The sequence below is a fragment of the Ailuropoda melanoleuca genome, chromosome 1, assembly GCF_002007445.2.
Source record: "Ailuropoda melanoleuca isolate Jingjing chromosome 1, ASM200744v2, whole genome shotgun sequence".
NCBI classification, from domain to species: domain Eukaryota; kingdom Metazoa; phylum Chordata; class Mammalia; order Carnivora; family Ursidae; genus Ailuropoda; species Ailuropoda melanoleuca.
Genome location: NC_048218.1, coordinates 193,802,765 through 193,828,657, shown reverse-complemented (window position 1 = coordinate 193,828,657; position 25,893 = coordinate 193,802,765). Strand labels below are relative to the sequence as shown.

The 25,893-nt window shown below is 40.6% G+C and overlaps 1 protein-coding gene across 1 annotated transcript in view; it reads right to left on the bottom strand.

The window, feature by feature from the left end:
* The window catches only part of EXOC4 (exocyst complex component 4), a 722,132-nt gene that overhangs the window by 233,534 nt on the left and 462,705 nt on the right, over positions 1–25,893 (bottom strand). The window lies entirely within an intron of this gene.

Below are 25,893 nucleotides of genomic sequence, written 5' to 3'. Positions count from 1 at the left end.
AACTTGGTTGTGTAAAACCTGATTCTTTGACCACCCAGTCTCTTGATTACACATCTAAGAAAGCACCAGAGTGCTTACGTGGGGGAGGCTCAGTCAGTGGAGCCACAGAATGGGGCTCTAATCGAGGAGCAAGCGACCCGTGGCAGCGGTCTGGGCACATTCGGGCTGCTGTTCACAGCCTGGACGGCTTCCAAGGAAACTGACACAATAAGGGAAGGAACCCTTGAGCTCAAAGAATTGAAACCTGAATGAACTGAATTGAAGGGTAATGACTCTCAGATGCTATGAGAAGAGATGGAGCAGCCTGGTAACTGAAGTTCAGAATCAGGAAAAACTTGATTTAATTTTGAGATCGTACAATCACTGAACACGAAGTAAGAATTCCAAAGCAGAAGAGGCAGGCTCTACAGACGGGCTTGCTAAGGAGGCCAAGGAGCTTCCGTGTCACTGGGACAGATGACAAGGGGCCTAGGCTGCCGGTGGCTTTCTGAAGTAATTCACCATTTCAAATGGGAGGGAGACATAGAGCGCATGACTCATCTGGACAGCAAAGATGAAAATACCACCCTAATTACTGAAGTCACCTGAGTGTGTATGATGTCGGATCTTTAAAGAGTCAATTTTCCAACTCAGAGTCAACCCATTAGAAGCCCTCAAAAGAGTCAAAGTCAATTACAGAAACTGGAAAACAGGGAAGGGAAAAGCCCACTCTGTAGCAAATGATGGGCCAGATAATGGTTTCCCATGCTCAAGGACCTCAAATCTCATTTCTCAATCAGTCTCTTGCTGTATCAGGAGAACCAAGAAGGGAAATGATGTACAAAATGCAAGGGAGAGATTTTCATTGTGGTGAGGAGGGCAGAGCTGCAAATCTCCTAGCAGTTGCGTGTTTGAGACTCCCAGTTCGAGAGTTATGTGAGGTACCTGAGAAATGCAGTCAAGCTCAACCGAGTACTACTGCCTTTGTTAGAGTCTCTTTAAATCACTAGAATTAAAATCATCAGTGAAGATGATGAAATGGGCTTCCCACTCAAGCTCCTCTTTGAGGATTTCAAGGCCCCACTTATTATAATGATTTCTTCATTTGTCAACTGAACATGTTGTGCTTGCTTTCCTAGTTATGGGAGTATTTTCAGAGGTAAAAAAGAAAAAGGGTGGAGTGTGGGGTGGGGGAGAGGATGCCTCAAAAAAGGGAAATGAATGTCTGCCTTCCCCTTTCTTGTACCAGTCCTGCTGATGCTCCAAGTCGAGGAGAATGTGCAAAATCCATTCACACCACCTGAAGTTGACTTCCTTTTGATACCTCCTCTTGAAAAACTATAAATGCATACTACTTGTAGACACTTTTTTCAGGGCATCAAAATTGTCTCAGTTTTTATAGTTCCAATTCGGAATAAAAATGCATATTCTCTATAACAGCTCCACTTACAGCTTCATCATAGCACGGTAATTTAGAATTTTGCTCCTGTGAACAATTTTGTTCTACATCAGTTTTTTTTTTTTCATTTCCCATATTTTTTAAAAATGAAGATGCCTTGGTTGTAAATAATCACTTTCAGTGGACAATGCAGAAAGTACCTGTCGGGGGATTTTAAATGATGAAATATTATGGGTTGTTTAATTTTGATCTGAGTAGAAGCAAATGTAAAAGCACTCAAGAGAACATCTCAAACCATGAGAGAGACAAAAGGAATGGCAACACAGTCGCTAAACCAGTGTCCTTAACCTGAGCTCCGTGAATTGCCTGATACTGTGCGTAAAACTCCGTGGGTCTGGGCATTCGACTATTTCTCCAGGATCCATGGGTGTCACCAGATCCTCAAAGGTAGTGGTTCACCTTCCCACCCCCCTGCAAATACCCTAAACCACACAAAATTCCTCTGAATAGTCTCATCTGAATGTGAAAAAACAATGTTCTATTCAGTTTCTGTATGTCATACACAATAATAAAAGTAAAGGAGGCAAAGCAGAGGTAAGTTTTACGTCGAGCCACAGGTGTTTGATTTCTAAAGCTTAGATAACATCTTTATTTCACAAAGATTAAAAATATAAAGAAACATGACCTGTTTTAGACAATATAGTTTGTAGTGGGAAGACTGTGAACCAACCGCTCTACATTCTCATCTGTATTCTGCCACCACCTTGCTGCTCAAGCTGGAGCAAGCTGATAACTTCTCTGGACCCTAGTTCAGAACCGCTGAACGTAGTTTACACATCTAGAACATACTTTACTCGTTTGCTCTCATTGAGATTTTGTTTTGAAATATTTTTACTAATTCGACTGCATTTATTAAATCATCAATTTCTCCTTTAATAAATCAATTCAAGGGGCACCTGGGTGGCTCAGTCGTTAAGCGTCTGCCTTCGGCTCAGGTCACGATCCCAGAATCCTGGGATCGAGCTCTGCATTGGGCTCCTTGCTCAGTGGGGAGTCTACTTCTCCCTCTCCCACTCCCCCTGCTTGTGTTCCTTCTCTCACTGTCTCACTCTCTGTCAAATAAATAAATAAAATCTTTAAAAAAATAAAAAATAAATAAAAATCAATTCAAGTTTATATAACTGCCAAAAGAACTTCTGGTCAGTTCTTCTTCTACCTATTTGTCCAACCATCAAACCAATAAATAGTAAGTTCCTAGACACGTGTGAGGCCACATTCAGGGAACCAAGGATGCATAACGGGATTAGGCAGACCCAGCCCCCACTGGAGGTGCGCTACACCTTGAGCTGATATAACTCCAGCCAGAACAGAAATAAACCTATCTGTAATTTTGCAACCAAATTATAAGCACATCCATACTCATGAGTATACCAAGACGAAATCATGAAGCTTATCACCAGCCTCACAGATTCTAGGAAGTGGGAATCCTGGACAGTCAGCTGCTAGTGAGATCAGCTGTCAGATTTCTCCTACTTTGAAAACATTAGGATCTCACCTCTCTAAGTGGGGAAGATGGCGCCACAGTTCAATACAAGCCCCTGATATCCAGCCCTAATAATAATACTTCAATGATTACAACACTCCCACATCTCCCCAACCCACATAAATGTCTTCTTTCACTAAAACCTAATTATGTCTATAACTAAAGTAGATATTTATACTGATAATTCAATTTCTGTAATGTACCTCTTCGTCCATGCTTCAGAGAGTTGAGTTTAAATGCCTTTTTTGATTACTAATTATTTTCTAAGTGAGTTTAATGCTTGTGAAAGCTATGGGGACCACACGCCTGAGGATGTATGTTCTGTTTGACAAGTGGATTCCACAGAGCCCTCAGCAGTGTGCCGTGTGAACCTCTCTCTACCTGCAAAGCTCATTCTAGCAAAGGCTTGATCTGTGAAGCTGAAGAATGTTTCGGTCATGAGACGTTCCCCTCAGTTACTGGCTAGTTGTAAATCTTAAAGAAGAGCATAACCTAGCTCTAGCGATAGGGGATGCATTACATGAAGAATTTGCCTAACCGTTTATTTCAGGTGGAATGCTCGTAGCCACACACAGAATTAAAAATTATGTGAAATTGGGCAAATATGTGAACTTGTGATGAAAGCAAATAGCTTCGACGTGTTTTCTACCAATCACGTTTCAGTTCTATCGCTTTGGTGCAATGTGAAGCTTTGCGGTTATCACCCCCAGAGTTCCAGGAAATCGAGTCATGGCTTTGCGTCATTTGCTTCAGCCTACTCTGCGCTCAGTAACGTGTAAGTGCCCCCAGTGGGGTGGGCAAAGACTCCTTAGCAGCTTAAGGCTTTAGGACTATTAAGCGGTCTCAGGTAAAGACATCTCTCAGACTTTTCCAGTGAAAATCAATTCATCAAATGCCTTTCCTGTCTACATTCTATTGCATGCTCTGCTGCTCCTAAAAAAACTGGTCTCTCTTCCAGCTGGGGTAACTGCAGCTCACTCAGCAACCACTGATTCACTGACCACATTGCGGACTGTGCAGTAGGCTGACTGTCATTTCTGCTGGGAAGATCACGTTGTGTTAGTTACGTGCTCATTAGTTACCGGGCTGGAGGCAGCTTCTGACTCCCTTAGGAACTGCCTAACACTAATGGCGTCAGGTTTGTTACATGAGAATATATATTTCTTCTAATTATGTGGTCAAGGGGCTGGTGATCTTGCTCTCCAGAAAAAAAGGGCGAGTCCTCAGACACTTTACACTAGGTGATCAATAGGATGACTACAGCTAAGGTGAACAGTTAGGAACTAAATCAGTATAATACGGCTGGGATGGTTAAAATGCACAACTCACATATAAAGTCATTCACAACTTTAAACAACACTGTGTTCTTAGAAAATGAAATGAAAAGGACAGTCTTTTTCTGTCATCTCCCACTGTCAATACCACAGTAACATTCTGCCTCTGAAATAAAGAAGACTTAGATTGATTAGTAAACCTGCAATTATTATAATGGTAACACAACCTTGTAAGCTACCTAAGAAACTAAGGTACGGAGTTTTGCAATTTGATCAAGGGTATATACATCTAGGTCAACACTAGGCCTGTAACCTAAGACTTTCAAATCCCATTTTGATCTTCTTTCCAATACAGCGCATTGTTTTGTTTTAACATCAAACGGTAATCTTATATTGTTAGTGTAACAGACTATAAAATTATATTAGGAAGCTTCCTGGAAGTTACCAATTGAACAAGTTAAATGCAGCAAAAGGAAAATACATGCCATTTTGTAGGGGGGGGGGAGGAGAGGCACAGAACCGAATAAAGGGCAGCAAAATACAAGGTGGCACAAAATGAAGAGTTCCTGTATCACCTTAAGCCTGAGGAAAATTTTCCAGAACTTTCCAGATACCGAATTTCCTTCCTTCCTTCAATTTTTTCCTTCCTTCCTTCTTACATACTGGCTTTATTAAGATACAATTCACCCATTTAAAGTGATTTTTAGTACAGTCCCAGAGTTGTATAGCCGTCACCAGAATCCACTTTAGGACATTTTCATCACCCCCAAAAGAAGCTCTAAACCCATGTGCAGTGACTCTCCATTTCTCCCACAACTCTACCCCATCTTTGGCCTTAGGGTACCAATAATCTTCCTATTTCTACACATTTGTCAGTTCTGATTTTTTCATATAGATGGAATCATACAAATAGGTAGTCTCCGTGACTGGCTTCTTACATTTGGCATAATGTTTCCAAGGGTCGTGTTTATAGCATGCAGGTGTACTTTATCCTTTTTGATGGAAGAATAACAAGCCACTGGATGGATCTACCACATTTTATTTATCCATTCATCAGTTGGCAGATGACCCTTGCTTTTGAAACGCCCAAATCCTTCCTCTGGGCTCTTCCTCAACTTATAATTCACTGCTATGACTATTTTTATTTTCACTCATAATCATTGATGGAGGTGTGTTTTTTAGCTGAGGAAATCAGCACAATCCAAATATGAATGGAAAACCAGATTAAAGATAACTGAAAGGTCATGGATTAGTAGGAGTAATAATCAAAGTAATGTAAGCCGTGAATGAAATACCAAAAGAAGGTGGTCTGGATCTTAGAACTAGGTGATGTGTAACCTAGGAAGACAGGGGTGTAGCTACAACAGCATCACCACAGAGCAGTGACTCAGCAGAAACAGTGGCTTTCTTCGTGCCTTCCTTGTGACTTCTCACATTCATTAGAATAAGGCCACAGTGACCCTGCCAGAGTTAAAAACCTGCCACTTCCCATGTCTTACACATCTTCGAACCTCCCCAAAAGGCTAGAAGAGCATCTGGCTGAACTAGAGTTAACAAATATTTATTAAACAAGCACATAATCCAGCTTCAGGGTTCCCTGTGAAAATGCCAGGATCTGTTGTCGCACTGGGATCTCACAGCAGACTTTCTAAGGGACAAGCTCTGAGGTCACTGCTGAGTGTGAACACACTCGATTCTCGGAATTGTACTTCAAATGATTGAATTGGTTAGTGCTGAATAAACACCAGAACACAACTGCTCATCAGTTGACAGGGCTTTGTTGAGGATCCACTGTGTGGCAGGCACTGCTCTAGACACTGGTGACCCAAGAGACAAAGCTGCTGACAAACACAGCTGGCATTCTAGTGAGGGGAGATGGACACGAAATGGACACGTATCCACCAGTGATAGCTGCCATGAAGCAAAACAAAGGAGACGAGGGAATGGCAAGTGAAGAGTGGCTGCTCTTCAAAAGGAAAAGGAAACTCCAGGAAAAAGCCCTTGGAGAAGGTGACATTTGAACAGAGGCCAGAATAAAGTCAAGAGGTGATGCAGGAACTGTGAAGCTTCTGAGGAAGAACGGATTTTTAGTATTCGAAAAACATCTATGAGGCCAGTGTGGGTGAGGCAGGAAGGAGGAGAGAGCAATGAGAGGAAACACCAGGAAAATCACTGGGGGGCCGGGTCATGAGGACTTAATCTACCATGGCGAAGAATGTGAATTTCTCCCGATGGTCATGATCTACTCTGTGTTTTAATAGGGTCACTCTGACTGCCCTGTGGACAACCGAGTAAATGGGTGGCCAAAGCAGCAAGAGCTTCAGAGAGTAGGCTGTGGCGACAACGCAGATGAGAGACTGTGGTGGCCTGGGTCAGGGCGGGAGCAGTGTAGACGGTGCAGAGTACATTCTCTATACGGTCTGAAGGTAGAGCACACAAGATTTGTCATAGACCTACTGTGTGTAGAGTATAAAAGAAAGAGAGGTGTCAAGCATGACATGGAGAGTTTGGTCTGAGCAAATAGTGGGATGGAGCTGGCATTGACAGAAAGGAGCAAAGACAACAGGAAGAACAGGTTTTAAAAGATTTTAAGAGTTTTGTTTTGGACCAATTTAGATGAAAATGCTCATTCGACATCTAAGTGGAGAGATCAAGTGAAGAGCTGGATAGATGAGTCTAGAAACTGAGAGACTGGCAGTACAGACACAAATTTTGAAAATATTTGTACACAGTTGGCATTTAAAGTCATGAGACTAGGAAGTGCATCTCCTAGAAAAGAGGAGAGGTCCCCAAAGATTGAGCTCTAAAATGCTCTCATCTAGAAATAGAAAAGACAAGGAGGTACCAGCAAAGGAGAAGCCATAGCATCAAGGGAGGGGGAGAACCAATGGCAAATTTAGTAATTCCAGTGTTTACAATATATATTTTTTCCTCTCAGAAATTGCCTAGAATGTATCATATAATGGCAAAGAACACGAGCATTAGGAAGAAGTATCTAGGTTATGCTACTAGCTGTGTGACCTGGAACAAGCTGTCAACTTCTATTAGCCTGGTGTTCTGTCTATAAAACAATGCCACCTACATGTTGAGGGATTAAATGACCCAACCCATAAAAAGTGCCCAATACAGTATATGACAGAAAATGCTCAATAAATGTAACTTATCATTATTGTTATTCACGAATCCTTCCTCTTTTATATCTAAAGTACTTTCCATCTATATATCGATCATTTGGGATTTATTTACAACCTTGAAATATAATAGTAACTACTTCTGTGTTTGTGTTTTATATTATCAACTAAAGGGGAGTTTCTTCTCTGTTTGCCTGGATGCATAGAAGGGAAATTTTAATATCACGCACTGTATGTTCCTTGAAGATACAGAAACCCAAGTGTTCTAGGAGCCAGGATGATGAAGTCATCACTGTTGGAGCTCATGCGGCCTTCTGTTTTTGGATTTCTGGGGCAGGGGAAAGGAAGTGGTGCACTACTGAATAAGGTCAGCAACATATAAAATAATACCTAGTACAGACCTTCCATGTGGCCTTACGCCTGAGAGAAAATGCTTTTCTAGACCTAGTGTTCCAAAATTCTCAGGTACTCAATATGCTCTGAGAACTATCACTATATTTCTGAAATGGGTGCTGGTCTAGAAGGTTCTTTGACACCTTCATTTTGATGAACTAAAATGAAGCCTCTGGGACCTTAACAACATGGACACTTTTTGGTGGATGGCGTACCTGGTCTCCTTCTCAGAGAAGAATCCGTAACCCCTAGAAGGGTAGACTGAAACGAGTTTTCCTGCTGCATGACCCTGTCTTTGCACTACCTGGTTTGCGACAGCGTCAAGAGACACTTGGCCAGAGTGGGAGCCCTGGGTCACGCTACAGGAGCATTACAAGAGGACTCACAGATTCTTCCTGCTGATGTCCCCAGAACTGCTCTGGTTTCTGTTCTACCAAAGGTACTGGATTCTAGGAGACACTCTATTATCCTTCTACATTTTCCTTTTTTTTTTTTTTTTTTTTTTTTTTGGCTTTTTTTTTTGTATTGGATTCTTTTACTTACAAAAAGCCCTGAACAAACCAACTAAAAAAACCTCTTCACTGATATATCTGGTATTTTGGACGGAGGCGGAGCCTTGAAGAAGACTTTTTTAAGTGTTTCTAAAATAAAGCCAAAACACAGAACACGTGCCCATTCCCTTCCTCCATCTCTTCCTTAGCCTCTTGGTTTGCTGTCTGGAGAAACTGGCATTCTCAGGTGCTGAGGATGGATGGAGCCAGGCAGTTTTGAGAAAATAAGTACACGCTTTGGGAAGAAGGAAGGAATATGGGGTGGCTTTTGCTTAAGTCATCCCAGTTCCTCCCTCTGCTACCAGTCTATCCCTGTATTACTCTGTAAACAAGAGATGAAAGTCCTCAATCATGATACGGTGTCATAAGCCAGACACATATGGGAAGGAAAAAAATCTGGTGGGAAAATATCATTTCTCTAGAAGTGCCAAAGAAAAAACAGTTTATGAAAAAGCGGAGGCTTGATCAAGTGCTTGTATTGTTTTTTATATTTCAAAGGGGCATCACAACGGATAACTGAAAAAAGCATGAGCTGGATTTCGTCACAACACTTCTCACACCAAATGCGTAAATATTTTCCAGCCTCACATCAATTCTCCGACACTCTGGACACCAACTGGATGCCCAGTGATTCAATTCAGTTCTGACACTAACTACCTAGAGTGTTAGTGTGAGACACCACAAGTTAGGGGCCCAGGCCCACAAGACCGCGTCCACTACAAACACCAATCACGAGCCCCAGGCCTCTCCCATACCTGTTATAAATCAGGGTTCCACAACTTCTTCCTCAGGTTTGATCATCTGTTAGCACAGCTCACAAAACTCAGGGAGAACAGTTCGCTTACGATTACCAGTTTACTATAAAGAAATAAATGAACGGCCAAATGAAGAGTACACAGAGTGAGAACCAGAAAGGTCCCAAGCACATGAGCTTCTGTCCCAGTAAGTTGGGGTGCACTGCTTTTCTGACACGTGGATGTGTTCACCAACCTGGAGGCTCTCTAAATCCTGCTGTCTAGGAGGTCTTATTGAAGTCTCATTATGTAGGCAATGATTGATTAAATCACTGGCCGTGGGTGATTAATTTCTAGTGTCTCTCCCCTCTGAGGAGTCTGAGGGATGGGGAGTAGGGGGGGTCAAAGTTCCAATCTCTAATCCTGCCTTGGTCTTTCTGGTGACCAGCCCCCACCCTGAAGCTATCCAGGGTACCCAGTCACTAGTCATCTCGTTACCATTCAAAAGATACTCTATCACTCCAGAGATGCCAAGTGTTTTAGGAGCTGTGTGTCAGGAGACAGCGACAAAAACCAAATAGTTCTTAGTGTATCACAATACGAAATAATTCTTTAATTCTAAAAATTGTGTCCTTAGCCAAGTAGGCATAAATGTCATAGTTTTAAGGTATCACTTCAATAATAATGGCACTTTTGGGCTGATCAATAGAGGTCCTTTCCATGGATCCCCTTTTGTTATGAGGTGGTGAGATGGCAGATGGCTAACTAGGGCTGGAGATAGGATAACTGGTGATTTAATTTAGCGAAGTTAGTTGCTCCTATGGGAACTGAACTCACGACACCGGTCTCACTCAAACTGCGCTCCAATTAACTACGATATACTATTCTGGGGTCACGGAGTGGCTGCTCGCTGCCTGGAGTAGCACAGCTGTTCAGAGTAAAACCCAGCAGCTAAGCAGTTAACTGCATTTGGGAAAGAAAAAAACCCATTTTTTAAAAATGCCTTCTTTTTTTAAAAGTTAGCCTGATTGCAGCTGTGATTCTTGAACAGCTTGTTCTGAACCACATGGCCTTACCAGCCTCCCAATCTTCCCACTATGTTCCATGCTCAACTGGCTTTCAACAGCTTTCCCGAAGCAACTCTTCAGCATACTAAACTTGGGATTCTTTAACACCAAGTAACACTCTTCTCTCTTTAATGGGATAATTTAGCCTTCTGACTTTCACAGCAGATGCATTTAAGACTTAGTGATGTCATTTAATTACAGACTCTGAAGAAATCTGAAAGCATCATTATAACTAGCCTGTGCTGTCAGCTCTCTGATGGAGCCCACCAGCAATGCATGTATAAGAGCAGGCTCCAGGGAGGAAGAAAGAAGAGAAAAAGGCACACAGGTCAAGGCCTGTGCTCCATCACCTGAATATTGATGTCCAACCTTCTCCATCTATCATCTAGTCAAATGCAGATAAAACCCAGAAAGGCAAAGACCGAGAGTCCAAATTAGCAGGCAAATGAATGATCAGGTCAATAACCTACAGAAGAATCATTAAGGTGTATTTTCTCGGCTAGAGTGATCAAATTAAGATATCAAAGGTACATTTTTCTGTCTTCTTAATGGTCTCTTGAAGTCTTAACCACTAGAGTTCAATAGCTACTATGTGCCATTACAAGCACTTGCACATGACCTCTTTGCCTAGTAAGAGAAAGATGATGAAGATTAAGAGAAAAAAATATGAGCAAAGGAAAGCTTGTGTGTTAATCAAACAAGAAAGTGCTTTAAGAAAAAAGATTAAATGGTGCAATTTAAAATTTTATTGATTTGAATTCTTAACATAATAATTATTAATATTACCATTGAAAATGGAAGGATAGATAAAATCAATGTTCGAAACCAATAATTACTATTCTTTAAGAACATAAGAATGGGGATGTGAAGAATGTATCATATTTATAAGCTGTCCCCAAAAAACAAATCAAAACACATAAAAAATAAATAGGCATTTCATCTACTGTGTAAAAATATTTTCTCTTGGAACTCACTGCCATCAACTATGGGTCAGAAAAATGAAATCGTATAGGAGAGTTCAGCAAAATGTGAAAGCATCCACAACCACGAACATGTATTACTGGTACATCGTAAGCAAAAGAAGAACTAAGTATCTTTGTTTGTCATAATCTGAGCTTCCTTCCTTGCAAATAATTTACAATTTTTAGAAATACCTAAAAGCAATGATCCCATACACGAACTCCGCGCACAGTTCACTGAGTGCCTACTTTATTACGCTACTGAAGTGTCAGAGTTCAAGAGCACAAACATAGACGAGTAATTTGGTGTGGTGAATGAGATGAACATTCTGGCCTTTTGCCACCAGAAATCAAATAAAATTCATTGTTCATAAAAGCAGTTATGTCCGGGGGGAACTGCAAGTAGGATGACGGCCGGGGCCATAACTGATATGATGTCACACATAGCCGTGCTTCACATGTGAGCATCAAAGGCCACCTGGTATGTGACTATGATCCACTCTTCCAACAATCAATCACAGACAATCCCTGGTCTCTGGATATCTCCAGCAAGAGCTGGTCTTGGCAGCCTATACAGCAACAGAGACTTAAGGATGCCGCGAAAACATGGACGCTCCAAGGCCCCTACCACTGGGAAGGAACTGAAGAAGTAAACTTTTCAAGGGGATACAATGGCTCATATCCGCAAGTAGAAGATATGAGTTACAGAAGGTTCTTTCAAAAGCCATTTATTGAACACTATGAACTACATGAATCACTGTACACACTTCATTATGAAACTTCATCATGCTCCCATGAGATACACATCCCTGTTTTAACAATGAAGCACAGATGTAGAGAACTTGCCCATTGTCACTAGGCAAATAAAAATGGCACAGTTGTGTTTGCAACCCCAGTCTGTCCTGACGCTTGGGTCTTTCCACTCTGTTACCTTGCCTTCCAATTGGCTTGAGCCAGTGACCAGGGCCGATCAACCGATATGTAGCCTTGAAACCGGAAGTCAGGTCTGTGGAGACCTGTCTTCTCGTATATGCTGCAAAACATTGCCAGCCTTTGATATCAGGCCCCTTTCCCTCCATGCACAGTGTCACTGTAGTTAGGTACCCAGGTAGTGGCAACATTTAACGTAAGGGCAGTAATTCCTGGTATTCATTTCACCAGATTTTATCTACAAAAGAAAGGGTTTCAGGGGACCCATTAGAAGTGTGATTTGCCCCAGGCCCCACTTCTGCTGTGGATGATGCTATGAAGAAGTTTCCCATGTTGGGATCATTTTTCTGCCCTGATTCGAGCCTTATCTTTTGACAGCTTTCAGCCTGCCTGATCTGAGTCTCATCTGTTCAAGCAGATGATTGCAAAAGAGGCTCCTTTCCTAGTGAGATCAACATGCAGGGAGCATCAGATAATTTCTAATTGAATTTTGCATCACTTTGATTAATGTTAATGCCCTCAAGGCCCCAAGGATGGGTGCATTGTGTGATTTGAAATAATCCAACAATTTTATGAAACCAAGAAGGGATATTTGCTTATTTGTAAGCCCAGAGGCCCAGGTATCTAACTAGTTTGTATCCCAGAATGATTGCATGCCCTCAGAGGTTACATTTATTTTAGTAAACCTAGATATGTATAAATATAACATTTCCTAATGCAGCATTTTGACAAATGACTAGCAATGTCTGCACTGATGACTTCCTCTGAGCTAAAGAAGCTAACATGTTCTCTACGAAGGCTTAAAAGACACTGAACACAGACAATATCACAACCCTTGGCACCATCTTGGTACTGACCCAACTCGATTGCATTCATCCCCAAAGACAAATTAGTAGAACGACTCATACAGATTAGGATTACAAAGAAATGATTTTTTTTTAAGCCATAAGGGAATGATTAAAATTAGAAGAGGTGGATTCCGATACCACAAAAGATTTTTTTTGCGTTGTCACTCATTAAGTGGCATGTCTGGAAGAATATTATTTGTGTTTTGTAGCTGGCCAAACTAAAAATAAGTTAGACAACTTGCCCAAAGGCATAACAGCCGTGAATCAGTCAAGAACACAAGTGGGAGTTGAGGTCCTGAGCCCCTACCTCTCCACTGACCACAGTGAGTTACTGTGGAGCCCCGCATGGGAGACTCACAGAGGTGCAGAAGGCCCAACCCAAGGAAAATTCGCTGGAGACGTGTCAAGCTTTCCCACGTGCTTCAGGTACTGGGGTGGCTGGACTTCAATCATCTGGCAAAACCCTAACACTGGTTTTAGAATCAACAGATTTTTAGAATTAGAAAGGGTCTGTGCATTCACTGATATTCCAATTCCTGAATTTTGCAGATAAAGAAACAAATCCGGAAAGACTAAGGTGCTGAAGGAAATACAACTAGTAAGTGGCAGAGCCAGATCCCAAAACTCAGGTCTACCAATTCCTAATTCACTGCTCTGTTACCATCACCACCGTGTGCACAAACCATCTTTAGACTTCAGAACTGACAAAAAGCCACTTTATTTTTATAGTGAATCCAGGAACCCCAAGAAGTCTATTTTAATCGAGTTGAATGACCCTGTAGGCTACCAACAAATGAACCAGATAATCTAAAACAGCTTTCTCCACAGACTGTTTTGGATTTTACATGTAGAGAGGTTTTTTGTTGTTGTTGTTTTCTGCTTCTTGAAACTCTCTATTTCCCTTATATAGGAAGACATACTATCTAATAGTTGCCATTTTCTCTTGAACCAAAATGTTGGAAGGAACAGAGGTAGAATGTTCCATTTTCTTGTCAGTGTTGCTGACGCATCGGCCAGTGTCTCATTCCCCCAAAGACTAATAAACATCTGCTCAGTTTTGTGATGTTCTATGTGGAGTCACCGTGAAGCAGACCTATTATAATCAGAGAAACTTCTAGGAGACCAAGTAATCACTTGGCATTTTAGGAGGCAAAATTTAATCATTCTTAGTTTTAAAAAATACTCACATGCTAACAGGGACGCTGGCAGCCATAGAAGTTCTCCATTTAGGTCTCCCTTTTAGAGAATGTGCTGTGGGGAGCAAAAGTGATTGCCAGCCTCGATGCACCACACCTTTGAATCTCCTCCGTGGCCATACCAGGCCCCAGAAAGAGCACGGCAGGCATACTTAAACTGGGCCACTGCAGCCCAAAGTGGGATTCTTTATGACGCTCCTATGCTCCAAAATGAAAAAAAGACATTGCTCCGTAGGAATTAGTCACAATTATTCTAGTAGACTCCTGGTAAATCTGGGACAGTTGCTAAGTCCAAGCAAGACACTGTCTCTATAAACATAAAAGGGCAGTTTATAAATATATATGCATAGGAAGAAACCTGTTTAATGACAAGCTCTTAAAAACCAATTTTTGAGCTCCCAAGCCCATCACATCTCTGAGGCTGCTAATATCATGAATGCTTCCCTTTTCCACATTTACACAGCGTAGCTTTTTTAAATTCTTAAAAAGCAATTATAGGAAGGAGAAATTATTTCAAATATGAAGAAAATGAAGGATGTGGGGGGTAAGGTTGTTAACTGTAAATGTTAAGGCAGTTAGGGTACTGCTTGATGACTAGAAATAAAAACATTGCTAGTTGTAAAAAACCGTCAGTGACCATTAGTTCTGTGCTAAGATCACTCGTCAGAAAAAAGCCAATCCCTTCAGCATCCAATGCCTGCTCTTCCAACCTACCAGAACACACTGCTCTTCTCCCCAGTAAATCATCAAGGTAAGTCCTCTGACCTGGACATCAAGAAATCACTAACTGAAATTTCCCCAATGATCCAAAGGCCCACTGAGTTCTGAAACATTCCAAGGAACAGAGTTGCTAAGTTATTCGTTTCTTCTCTTTTCCCCACTCACTCTTTGCTTTTTATAGTACCATAAATCCATGCTTCTCATCTAGCAATACAGCAAAAGTAAGAGTTAGTAGTATTGAGAAAGCCATTTAAAAAAACCTTCATTTTTATAGACAGGGAAATAAAATGCATAGTATTTAAACCTCTCACTTATACAATGAAGATGGCAAATAGATATAAATTTTACAGTATTTAAAAGCAAAACCCTGTGGCCTACCCAAACAAAATTACCTTTCTAATACAAGTTTGCAATGGAAATTTCAACTCCAAAGGTAATTTTGCCTCCAAGGTACTTACTGATATATGAATTACATTCACAAAGATGAATCAATAGAATTTGTTTGATAGCTTCATCATCCCTCCATTATATCAAATCTTCTAAGGCATCATAAGGATGTTTGAATTGCCTATTTGAAGATACAGAGGAGGCCAAATCCTATTATACCTATTACAGAATAGAGCCTGACCATGAAATCTTAATTAATACTGTAATAATTTACTTAAAAGTCTCTGACGCAGCCCATGTGAGGTGAAATCAGAAGGGAAATGCTGTTAGCATTTTAGGAGAATTAAACTGAAAGAAAAAAACGACACGGCAGAGGCCACATTACAGACTAATAAGGGATTCGATAAGGCAATTATTGCTTGGGTATTGTTTCTGCTACGTGACAGAATGAAAAGGGAAACAGCTCTGAAACTTTGGTTAGATTATAACTTTCCAAATCAATAATGGTGGGAAGACAGTAAGTGGTCCACAACCTTCTGACTGTCTCCATACTCTATAAATAATGGAGAAGTCTTACATGAGATAATAGACCAAGTCCTTCTTAAAGTTAATAAGGGAATCACAGGAACTTGGTTTCCATTTTTTTTTCCTCATTAATTAACCCTCTTGAATCAGAAACAAGAGATAGAACAGGATGAAAGACAACTTGGGTGAAAACTCTTACTCTCCACACTTAGGACCTTTCCTTTGTCTTAATCACAGAACAGTGCCAGGAAGAATGCCTACAATTCTCATCAATCAAGTATACTTTTACAAACCTTTCAGGGGTACTTTTTTTTTTTTTAATGAAGGATAAAGTAAAGGGTAATGTTAGTAAATACCTAGGCTGCAAATAGCACAGAGGTGTGAGAGAGATGTAGTTCCAGGGAGAACATAAAATCACTCGGTTAAGGTATGTGCCAAGACAACCTTCACAATGAATCAAGATAACAGAAGGTGTTACATGTGATACGCACTAGTTATACGCTAGAGACTAAAAACTTCATGTATATTAACACACTTAATCCTTACAACAATCCTTTAAAGGAGGTACTGTTATTGTCATCTCCCTATACCAGATGAGGAAACTGAAAACCGGCTTAGTGACTTTCTCAAGGTCACACAACTAAAAAATGACCAGGCCAGGATATGAACCTAGACAGGATGGTTTCTAAAGTCTGCATTCTCAACCACGTGCCACTCTCTCTCATCTATACTACTCATCTGCTTCTTACCATAATTCCAAATCAGGCCATCCCTGATTCCGTCAATAATCATAGTACTGCCTTGTTCTTTAAAATGACATTCACTTGGAACGCGAAGGCATTTTTCAGCTCTAGAGCAGCAATTTCTCACATGACCCTCTGTAGGAAGTATTTTTACTATATGCTGTGCTCCAAAAAGAGATCCTCAGGTTGCATGACTCAGAGCTAAATATATAATCCACTAATGAGGTTCCCTGATATCTTCTGAAGATAGATCTATGAAACCAAAGTTAATTGACAAAAAAGCTATACATGTATTCTCAACAGAAAAAGCAGAGGCCGAGAAGAAAGAACAAAGTGTACACGGTTTTTAATCTCAGTAGAAATTCTGGTAAATACTATGTTCAAAGAATTCTCCTTGATAGGGAACAAGAATCATTAAAGATCCCAGCAAAAACATTTTAACTCTATAATTTTAGCAGAGTAAATATAAAGAAATCAATAGCAGAAGATGATTATAAAATAATGTCTCAAAATATAAACCAAGTAATTTTCTTGACCCTCAAGTGGTCCTATATTGACAACAAAATTAAAGCTTGTGGCCTTCTTGTTACAAGACAACTTTGTTTCATATTTTTAATATGGTAGTGAACTAAACTTAAGCATTCTTACATACAAAGCAATTAAGAGGACATCAGTAAAGCAGGGAACAAGCTTGTGGCCTGTAACTTGCAATAAAGAAATAGAGAAAATTGTACTTTGTTAAGAACACCCATCTGAAGACCTAAAGCAGGTTTCTGAACTTAATCCAAATTACTTGGCATACGAATAGGCTTACTCTGAGCCGAATGTTAGCTCTTGAACATTTGATAACTCTTAAAAAATAATATGTTGATGATTTAAGAGGATACAAATCAAATATGATTTATATTTGTCATAATTTACACATGATCTTAAAAATTAAAGACAAGAAAAATGAATCCTGTCCACATTCACAATGGAACTCAACTCCTCATTCATACTTTGTAGCCCTTTATTCACAAAGAGGTCAATTAGCCTTTTTTGATGGTCCCTTTTTCCACATAAAGACATTGGGCTTGGGGGTAGCACATGCCTAAATGTCTGCAACAAGAGACAAGATGTTCAATTAACTCCTGAGAGATGATGGAATAAATTAATAGAAGACTGAAACTAAGGTACACATCATGTCGGTACAGTTAGCATTTGGGAAAGGAGAAGAGTAGCCTGTAAGATGGATACCACATTGTTGTTTACTGAACAACAACATAAAGACACCACCGTTTATATTCCTTGCACCAAAAGGTGAAATGAGAAAACATACCGTACAATCAGTAAAGAGACAGTGAACAAAAGAAACCAAAAAACTCAATTTCCTCAGGTGACTAATCTCTTCCTCAAAATCATACTTGCAGTTTGAAGTCTCCACTTCTTTGAGCTGTCTAGCAGGGCCGGAATTAGATCTCTACTTTATTTTGCCTTATTTCTTTAAGAGTGCTTAAAAAAAAATTTTTTTTTTTGTTTTTGAGCGAGAGAGCGCACACACGTGCGCACACTAGTGGAGCAGAGGGAGGGGCAGGGGGAGAGGGAGAGACCTTAAGCAGACTCCACACTGAACACGTAGCCCCATGTGGGTCTCAATCTCATGACTTTGAAATCATGACCTGAGCTGAAATCAAGAGTTGGACACTCAGAGTGTGTCCAATGCTAAGTGAAATAAGTCAAGCAGAGAAAGACAATTATCACATGATTTCTCTCATCTATGGAACATAAGAACTAGGAAGATTGGTAGGGGAAGAAAGGGATAAAGAAAAGGGGGGTAATCAGAAGGGGGGATGAAGCATGGGAGACTATGGACTCTGAGAAACAAACTGAGGGCCTCAGAGGGGAGGGGGGTGGGGGAATGGGATAGCCTGGTGATGGGTAGTAAGGAGGGCATGTATTGCACGGTGCACTGGGTGTTAAACGCAACTAATGAATCATCGAACTTTACGTTGGAAACCGGGGATGTACTGTATGGTGACTAACACAATATAATTAAAAAACATTAAAATAAAAAAAAAAAGAGTTGGACACTCAACTGAGTGAACCACCCAGGAGTCCCAAGAGTGCTTTTTATCCACAGAATATCCATAAATATCTAAAACCCTTAAGTCCACAAAGACTATAGTCAAGGAGAAGATGTATTTCCTTCAAGAGAACTGATGATGTGGTCTTCTTCTAGCATTAAGTCCAATTTTACACTTCCTAGGAATCCCTTTCTGAAGTGCCAGGAATGGCAAACTTGAGTAGCTCTTTCATAGATACTAGAATATCCCAACTGGTCTATAGCCATGACTTACCTGTATTGAGGGCCCCATGCAAAACCTAGTATCTCCTATGTATATGGACTTAGGATACTCAACAGAAAAAAAAAATGAACGAGTTTGTGGAATTATGGGTGGCTCACAGGAGACATGGACAGGGAAAAAGATCTCATATTTTCTTGGATATTTTGATGCCTTAACTGTGTCACCTCTCTATTGTATCAAACCCACAGAAAAGTATATGGAGAGTATGTCCAGAGAACATTAGGGTAACTCTGCATATATTCCAGGTGCATCTGCTATATGTGTGACAGAGAAAATTAGTCTTCCTGTCTAACTTTATTAAAGATGATAAAGGCAAGAGTGCAAGGACAGTGCTACACTGTGTACACAGACTATGAAAGCCACATGTTTACCGATCACACTGTGGGTCTGTCCACTTGACTACATTACTGAACGGCCAAACAAGTGGTTTGAGGCCATTTTGCCACGAAGCAGGCTAAGAATGATCAATGTACACTCTTCCAATTTACATGAAAGCTTCACACATGGAGGCTGTGCATTTTATCCAAATTGATTTCTATTCCTTTTCCCTGAAGGAAAGGCATACTGCAGATTGAAGAGACAAAGAAACTCTGGTAGGTGGCACTACATAGTAAAGAGTCGAGAAGAAAAATGGAATTCCTCACTTCTGACATGACAAACTAAGGGAAATACACCATGTAAAAGACTGTCTATCTTTTTCAAAAATTGCCGTAATTATGACTCTGGGAAGAGTTAAATCCTCTTAAAACCTGCAGACCTGGAGCCCTGACATAAAAGTGATGCTCCGTCTTACTGCCGTTTGTCTGAGTCACTGCTGGAGGTAACAGACTTCAGTCAGGTTAGCCATATTCTCATCATTATCCATTATACTCAATTCATGGGGAGGGGCAAGTTGAGTGGAGGATTAGAATCTTAAGGAAAAATACCACAAACTTGACATTGTGAGTTATCTGTAAGCCTCAGTGATTCTTGAAATTGGCCTAGGGATGAGCTTCATACAGCCCATTTAGTTCACCTAAAAACATCTAATCCACTAAACCCAGCGGAAATATGAACTCAGAACTCATGTCCATAAGTTAAGGACCATATACTATAATATGCACAAATAGAGCAAGAAGTTAGGCTTGAAATAAGTGCATCTGTAAAATTTCTTTTTTATAAGAAATCAAGTTAAATGCCTTCAAGTTCCTATGCTTAATATCCACAGGCAATATGCCACTGATTATCGGTAATAACTTGAGTTAAACAGCAATGGTATGAGAATAATAATAATAACCTCAACTGGAGCTAATACTCACTGAATGCTTGCTATGTGCTGGGCTCCGTCTTAGCTAATTTTATATATATTACCTTATTATATCTTTGTCTTCTTTTTTCAACATCTTTATTCGATGTCATGCTACTTCCTATCGGAACATCTTTAAACCTCCCCAAACATTAGGAGTCCACAGCTGGTAAGGAGGCTGTATTCATTTAGAAAGCAAGTGAAGCATTATAGTAACACATATGGAATTGACTAAGCATACACTTTCTGCTCATGCCTGAGAATAATTTAAGGTATCAGTCTAGATTTTCAGGGATGTTGATGGTCTGCACTCTTGTACCCTTTCCAACTCTGCCCTGGGGCTGGGTTAGTTCACTGGATAGAGAATCATACAATTGCGGTCCAGAATATGGCTTAATCAGCTTTCTGATACCAGTTTAGTTCACACAGAGCATAATCACTCAGCATCACACATCGTATCCTTAATCCCAGCTACGTGTTTTGAAAATATATCTTTGTGAGGAGACCAGATGTAACAGGGAGTGGCTTCATAGAAACTCAGCCCTATTATTAGGATGATGGGTGTGGGGAGATTAAAACCACCACAACCGTAACACAGAACAAATCTCAGACACGCTCTCGGCCGGTAGTGGACGGCAGACCTCTGTTCACAGACACCAGCTATCAGCTCTGCGTGCGCATCTAGGCTGGAAGGGCTGCAGAGAGAGCGTGGTGGAAGAGTGGGGGGGGGGGAGCAGATAGCAGGGGCAGTAGGCTGGTGTCTGCATGAGTACATAAGAGCAAGGAAAGGAAAGCCAGTGCCTCCAAGAATTTATGTTATCAGCTTACTGCTGACATTTCAACTTTCAAAACGTGGAAGTTAATTAGAACCCACAAGAAAGTATCCAGAGATTTTAGCTGCTGTGGAAGGTACCACATTTTGGGCATATGATCTGCTCTGGTAAGTAGCATCTCGCAGGCAGTCAGCGAGGGAGCTCAAAAAGCAAAAATAAAACAAAACCTAACAATTGTACAGACTCTCAAGGCTCCACTCCAAACCCACTTAGTGCGTTAGGCTTTTTCTCGGGGCGCATGCTGACGGGGGGATAGAAGTCAGACAGGAGCAGGATCTGTACTTCTAAGAAAATCTTCAGCGAATTCCTACTTTGCTATGCTCGGAAACCACCGCCCTAGAGACATTGGTTATGAGAACCTGGGAGGTGAAAAAGATCACATTTCTGCATTTGACTTGACTAGCCATGTCTCTAAACAGGAAACAGAAACTTAGTGGATCACCTGTTAAAAAGTATAGTTTTCAGCCAGAAAGTTCCGGCAAGCCTTCTTGTGGCCCTCAGCGGGTGTTTATGAGGTCTAGGTATGTACTGGGTAAAGAGGACATGTGATAAAAGCAAGCAGAGGGCAGGGTGCCTGGGTGGCTCAGTCGGTTGAGTGATGACTCTTCGTTTCAGTACAGATTGAGATCTCTGGCTCATGGGATCGAGCCCCTCATCCGGCGCTGCACTTGGCGGGGACTGATTCGGATTCGCTCTCTCCCTCTGCCCCTCCTGCTCATGTTTCCTCTAAAATAACTAAATTTTTTAAAAAACAAAAACAAACCCTAAGCAGAGGGCAACACAAGATTGCCCAGAGTCCTACAGATGACTGTGAACAGGCTTCCCCATTTACACTGCACCCCTATGAGGAAAGTATTATTTCTAAGCCCATTTTACAGATGAGAAAATTCAAGGTTAGAAAAGTCTAGTGATTTGCACAAAGTCACTCAGGTAATAAGGCGGGAAGCAGTGCTCTAAAGGGAAAGGAGCTGCAGCCCAGAAGTCAGGAGAGTGGAGTTTCAGCTCAGGCTTACTCTAGCCTCTGGGCCTCAAATGTCTTTGCATGTAAAGTAAGGAGACCATTCGTAAGGTCTCTTAAAGTTTTAACAATTTATGATTTTAAGCTATCACAAGGAGAGTTTCTGCTTAGCTTCTTTCCTGTTATACTTCATTGCCATGTTATAATGATCTTCAGCAAAAGGAGGCATTAAAATTTTAGGTGAGATACTACTGCAGGAGTTATCCAAGTTTAAAGTTTACGTATAGGAGAATAAATTATTTTAATTAAGGCACTGCAGTTTCTGCTTTAGGAAAAATGGCGGTGGGGGCGGTGCTCGTGGTTTGAGTTCGCAGCGTGGAAGATTCTTTGTGTTTCTAAACGTCTAAGTTGCAACAATAAGTGGTATCCTCCATGAGACCAGGTGTTAGAGACTGCTGTGTGAGATGTTACGAAATATTACTAGGGCTGCAGTAACAACTCTGTCTGGAAAATGCATGCCCGGCATAGCCTGGGATGCAGAACACATACCAAGCAGGACACATATAAATGTGCAGAACGGCTGTATAATTGTTGAACTTGTGCCTCATATATTCATAGTTAATTCTGGCAAACGATTTCAGTTACGGGAAGGGGGAAGATGGGGAGGGGGTGACTTCTCCTGTCCTTCAACTTCCCAGAAATGTATTAGAAATGACAGCCTATGATTGCTGCAGACAGTATCTAATTAACTGTCATTATAAAACACATGTCAGAGCCTGGGGCCTATGAGGGATCTGATGTCTAATTTCTCTCCTGAATAATAAGAGTCTCCTTTGAAACAAGCTGGTGAATGAATTTTGTTGTCTTATTAATCAACTGATTTCAATCTGATCCCCTATTTCCCCTCCCATACCTTACTCTTTCCTGTTGCATCCCCTTCCCCTAACTACTTTGGAACTCACATTTTAGACAAGTGATGGATAGAAAACAGGCTCCTGTCATCTTCTGCCCAGGCAATCTCAATAAAGAGCTACTGCAGAAATATGATATGGAAATGGGAGCTGTTTGTAAAACCTATTAACTCAATAATGAAACAATTATTCCTAAACAACCATGAAAATTACTTACAAGCCTTATTTTCTCTCATTTTCCCCTACCATGGATTGCGATTCTATTTTCATTCCTATTAATTAGAACAAAGAATTTAATCCTTTTCTCCTTCTATTATGCAAAAACAAGCACGGTTATTAGGAAGCTATCTAGTTTCCAATTAATTTTATTTAGGGATGAGTTGCAGAGACAGAATCATTACTGATGTCTCCTAACTAGGGAGTTAAGACGAAATGGGGCCTGAGTCAACACAGAAAGTCAGTAATTTCCCTCAGTTCGTCTTTCCATTCACAAGATTACTCATCAGCATCCCCCAAAACAGATCCATGACAGTTTGCAACTAAGCAAGGAACATTTGCAAATGAGGCTGAATGAAACAAGAAAAAAGGCTGTCAATTGACAGAAGTTGTGTAAGATCCTGCATATAAGACATACATGTTAACGCCCACTCACCTCCGCCAGTAGTGGTATAATGTGCATCCATGTAGGATTTTCTGGAAGTAGGGGCCACATTCTGTAGCCATTTAGTCTGTGTTGCTGATAATGACTAAACAGTGTTTTTCAAACTGCACATCATAACCAACACGGAATGGATTGATATACGATGGAATAGGACAGAACACAAAGTATCAGAGTATACTTTATGTGGTCATGTATGTTTCTATATGTCTGTCCATAAATATATATATGTATGCATACTTGCACACTATTGGTTATGGCAAAACTTCTGAAAACCCTTGGACTAAAACAAAGGAACTGGTCAACAGATATCATTAAACACACATATGACCCCAAAGCAAACTGAATTAGCATACTGCTTGTCAGCTACTTAATGTAGTTCAGACTCTACTCGTTAGACATACCTGCTCCCATCTTCCATCCACGAGGAGTCATGAGACAGTGTGAGAATGATCCTAGAGCCAAAGCTCTAAAGATAACCCTATGACTGACTGGTGAAGTCAGTTGCAACTTAGGTTGAAAAAGTAACTGTGATCTGGGATGCTGGTAAATGTTGAGAAAGCTCCATGATGTGTATTATGGAAATGTAAAATAGGCCATAATATTTTATCTAAGTGATCAGAGCAGATAATTATGTTCAATTTTTAAAATGGTATGATCTTGACTCCAGAGTCAGAAGCAGTCGCTTAATTATGACACATTCAAGAGCCAATAAAATCCAGGAATCTGTGCATACATTAAATGATATTTACATCTGCCCATGAGAGTACTGATAAATAATTACCATACTGAAAATCCCATTCTGGGATTTCTCACATTAGCTCCGCTTGCAATATCTTGTCCAGAGGCTTCTGTGGCTCAGGCCTTAGATGGTAAAACTGGACCACAGGTTTAACAAAGCTAATGGACTTCGTGAACTGGGCTGCTGTACACAGGGTCAGCTCAGGACAAAATTGTACATTTGTCTCTACATCAATTTCTGGATCGAGCCAGTATTTACCGAGTGATAACTACGTATCAGGCATAGCACTAGTTACTGGGGATATGTGCATAAAAGCATGTTTTTTGTTTTCAAAAACCGTACCATCTACTAAGAGGAAAACACACGAGTGCATTGACTAGTGGTGATTCCACGACACAGATGTAGTCAGAGTCCAGTGGGAAGGAAAGGAAGGAGAAACCAGTTCTCAGGAGAGGCTCGTCAGAGTACAGCAGGTACTGAAGCTGGAGGAGAAGAGGACAGAGAACATTCGGGGATGAGAGAGGAACAGATGTAAAGTAGAGCAAAGTGAAAGAAGAACCTGTAGACGGAGGGTTGGGTCTTCACTGGAGAGTTCTGACTACGCCCAGAAAGAGGGGAAAGGGGGTAGGTAAGGTAACAAAATAACTGGCCAGGTAAGTTTTATAAACACTGCTCTGGGGAGAAAGACTATATTCAAGAAGTTCATTTATAAGTTACTATCAATCTCTCAACTTAGGGTTTTTCTCCTCAAAATTATGCAATCTAGGTTTCTCAGCACTTAATGATTTAATACACCTAGGTTACTTCCCACTTAGATTTTATCCTAAGTGCCTTATCTGAGACCACCTTTTTTTAAAAATTTTTTATTATGTTATGTTAGTCAACATACAGTACATCATTAGTTTTTGATGTAGTGTTCCATGATTCATTGTGAGACCACGTTTTAAAAAGGAAAAGAGTGTGCCTCAAGATTTCCCTTCCTTTCCTTTATGCTGGGGTCAAATACATTTGATTGGAGAATATGTATTTCCAATACTCACTACACTTCTATATAACCGAAGCACTGTGTAAGGCTGACACTTAACAACTCAGCCACCCAGGCACCGCCACAGGTAGTTTAAAGTGTGTATGCTTATTTAACACTGAGGAAATTAAAATGATGGGTTAATCTGGTAGTTTCCTTATAGGAAAGACTGTAATACAAAGCAGAAAAAAGAAAAAATTTATTAGATCATTTCCAGAATAAATCCAAGTATAAACTTTACCACAATACTATGTTATACAAAGAACTTAAAATACATTCCTTTTCTTGTAAATTAAGATAAATAAAGACGCCTACTTCGTAGATGAAGGAAAATTTAAATCTGGGGCATGGCTGATATTTCTCATCCTTGACGCCCAGCCTAAATGTCACGCACCCCAGGCAGTATACCCTAACTCTCTCGGCTAGATGTACTTCTAACCCTCTTTGAACGGCCATGGCATTTTATTTAAACTTCTTCATGTAACAGCATCTTATTTATTTTTTTAAAGTATTTCATTTATTCATTTGAGAGAGGGACAGAGTACAGTGGGGATGCGGGGACAGAAGGAGAGGGAGAAGCAGACTCCCCACTGAGCAGGGAGCCCGATGTGGGGGCTCGATCCCAGACCTGGAGATGATGACCTGAGCTGAAGGCAGACACTTAACCGACTGAGCCACCCAGGCGCCCCGTAACAGCATTTTATTTAAACATCTTAATGTACGAGTTACAGCACTTTTCATTCCTTGTCTCTTTTACA